The sequence below is a fragment of the Lactuca sativa genome, chromosome 5 (assembly GCF_002870075.4).
Source record: "Lactuca sativa cultivar Salinas chromosome 5, Lsat_Salinas_v11, whole genome shotgun sequence".
In the NCBI taxonomy this organism is placed as follows: domain Eukaryota; kingdom Viridiplantae; phylum Streptophyta; class Magnoliopsida; order Asterales; family Asteraceae; genus Lactuca; species Lactuca sativa.
In genome coordinates this window covers 189,726,166-189,729,717 of record NC_056627.2, presented here as the reverse complement: position 1 = coordinate 189,729,717, position 3,552 = coordinate 189,726,166, and positions in this window count along the sequence as shown.

Sequence of the window (3,552 nt, the reverse complement as noted above, 5' to 3'; positions counted from 1 at the left end):
AATATATGCCACGGAGGTGATCTGTGGGTGTGTATTCGAGATTTTCGGTGTTGAGTTCTCAATTGATTTGGTTCCTATATCGATGGGTGATGTCTGTATCATTGTGGGCATGGATTGGTTGAGCAGATTCGGTGCGGTTATCGACTACGAGCGGTAGCTGGTGATCATACGAGACCCTAGTGGGGGAGTTCTTACGGTGTACGGCGAGGGTACACGTTCTGGGTCAGCATTTTGTTCGGCCGCTAGAGTGAGGCAGTGTCTACAGCAGGGTTGTAAGGGCTTTGTGGCGTATGTGATGGATACGCGGGTTGATTCAGTGAGGCCGAGGTCAGTTGTGAAGGTTCCGATAGTGCGTGAGTTCTCGAATGTATTTCCAGAGGAGTTGTCGGGTGTGCCTCCCGTGAGGCAAGTGGAGTTCAATATCGATTTGGTTCCAGGGGCCGCGCCTATCGCCAAGGTGCCCTATTGCCTTGCACCTCCAGAGATGCAAGAGTTATCCTCGCAGCTTCAGGAGCTGCTGGGGAAGGGGTTTATTCGGCCGAGCAGCTCGCCGTGGGGAGCGCCCATCCTTTTTGTCAAGAAGAAGGATGGTTCACACCGGATGTGCATTGATTACTGGGAGTTGAACAAGTTGACGGTCAAGAACCGTTACCCGTTGCCAAGGATCGACGATTTGTTCGATCAGTTACAGGGAGCATCTTGGTTCTCCAAGATTGATTTGAGGTCTGGATATCCTCAGGTGAGGGTGCGAGATGAGGACTTCCAGAAGATAGCGTTCAGGACGTGTTATGGGCATTACGGGTTTGTGGTGATGCCTTTCGGGCTCACCAATGCCCCGGCAGTGTTCATGGATCTCATGAACCGTGTGTGCAAGCGGATGTTGGATCGGTCGGTGATTGTATTCATCGATGACATTTTGGTATATTCGAGATCTAGAGAGCAGCATGAGGAGCATTTGAGGGAGATCCTCGGAGTTCTGAGATCGGAGAGGCTTTATGCCAAATTCTCCAAGTGTGATTTCTGTTTGCGAGAGGTCAAGTTCCTTGGGCATCTCGTTAACCAGAAAGGGATATTGGTCGACCCGGCCAAAGTTGAGGCAGTGATGAGCTGGGAGGTGCCGAAGTCACCCTCCGAGATTAGGAGTTTCTTAGGGTTGGCAGGTTATTATCGGAGATTGATCAGGGATTTCTCTAAGATAGCAGTCCCACTCACCAGGTTGACCCGGAAGGGTGTCGCTTTTTCATGGGGCCCCCGAACAGCAGGCCTCCTTTGAGACACTTCGCCAAAGGTTATGCGAAGCCCCGGTGTTAGCCCTCCCAGAGGGAATGGAGGACTTTGTGGTATACTGTGATGCGTTGATCTTGGGGTTGGGAGCGGTGCTGATGCAAAGAGGGCATGTGATAGCATACGCATCAAGACAGCTGAAGCCTCATGAGACGAGGTATCCCACCCATGATCTAGAGTTGGGGGCAGTGGTGTTCGCCCTCAAGATTTGGCGTCACTATCTGTAAGTGGTTCGGTGTACGATATACACAGACCATAAGAGCCTGAAGTATTTGATGGATCAGCCTAACCTAAATATGCGGCAGAGGAGGTGGTTGGATGTGGTCAAGGATTATGATTGTGAGATCCTGTACCATCCGGGCAAGGCTAATGTCGTAGCCGATGCACTGAGTCGTAGGGCGGAGAGCGCCCCATTGCAAGATGTATGTTTGTGATTGACCGTGATGGCTCCGGTGTTGGACACCATTCGTGGAGCACAGGCTGAGGCCATGAGATCGGAGAACCAGAAGAGAGAGCGAGTTGTCGGGATGGTATCGGAGTTCGTTACCGACAGCCGGGGGCTTATGACATTTCAGGGTCGTATTTGGGTACCGTTTGTGGGAGGGACGCGTACCATTTTGATGGAAGAGGCTCATCGGTCTAAATTCTTGATCCATCCTGGGGCCACTAAGATGTATTTAGACCTGAGGAGAGAGTATTGGTGGCCCTGTATGAAGAGGGATGTTGCGTGGTTTGTTGACAGGTGCTTAACCTGCCGTAGGGTTAAGGCCGAGCACCAGAGACCGCATGGTAAATTGCAGCCATTGGAGGTTCCCGTATGGAAGTGGGAGCAGATTACCATGGATTTTATCACCAAATTGCCAAGGACTGCTAGGGGAGTCGATGCAATTTGGGTGATTGTGGACAGGTTGACGAAGAGTGCCCATTTCCTTGCTATCAGTGAGAGCTCTTCGGCAGAGAAGTTAGCAGAGATGTACGTGAGGGAAGTGGTATCACGGCATGGAGTGTCGATCTCGATTGTCTCAAACCGAGATGTGCGTTTCACCTCTAGATTCTGGAAGATGTTTCAGGAGGAGTTGGGTACTAGGCTGCATTTTGGTACCGCATATCACCCACAGACTGACGGACAGAGTGAGCGGACGATTCAGACGCTCGAGGACATGCTCCGTGAATGTGTGTTGGATTTTGGGGGGAGTTGGGACACGTATTTTCCCTTGGCAGAGTTCTCCTACAACAACAACCATCATTCGAGCATTGGTATGCCACCCTTTGAGCTGTTGTATGGGAGGAGGTGTCGGACCCCCGTTTGCTGGGGAGAGGTCGGGCAGCGTGTTATGGGTAGTACTGAGATCGTGCTTCAGACGACAGAGCAGATCCAGCAGGTCAGACAGACGTTGTTGACCGCTCAGAGTCGTCAGAAGAGTTATGCGGACAGACGTCGGTCCAAGCTTGAGTTTCAGGTCGGCGACTTTGTGCTCCTGAAGGTCTCTCCTTGGAAAGGAGTGATTCGATTCATGAAGAGGGGCAAGTTGGGGCCCCGATATATTGGTCCATTCAGGGTGGTCGCGAGGGTAGGTAGGGTAGCCTATCGTTTGGAGTTGCCAGCTGAGTTGAGTCGGATTCACGACACTTTCCACGTGTCGCAATTGCGGAAGTGTATAGCCGATGAGTCGGCAGTGGTACCATTAGAGGATATTCAGGTGGATGTGAGCCTGAATTACGATGAGAGACCGATGGCAATCAGAGATCGGAAAATCAAGGTTTTGAGGAACAAGGAGGTACCATTGGTTTTGGTTCAGTGGCAACATCGGAAGGGGTCTGATATGACTTGGGAGCCGGAGCGTTAGATGCATGAGCAGCATCCGGAGTTATTTGCAGAGCGAGACATCGAGGGAGACGTCTAGTTCTAGTGGGGGAGAATTGTAACACCCCGGATTCCCAGGTATTATTTATTCTTGTATTATTGGGTGATTTGTGAGGAGACTCGGCGAGTTGGAGTCCAAACTCGCCGAGTAGGATCGCGGTTTTGGGCGCTGGTTCGCGTCTGGACTCGGCGAGTCCAAAAGTGGACTCGGCGAGTCCATGTTGTTTAATGAAACCCTAATTTCTAGGGTTTGAGGCCTATTTAAAGGGGCTTATGGCTTTCATTTGCGGCCACCAACCCCTAGAGAAAAACCCTAAAGAGATTTGAGCGTTTTGGAAGAGAGAGGAGGCCATTGTTGATCTTTGAAACTTTGTTTGGCAAGGAAAAGGAGATTCTAGCTAAGA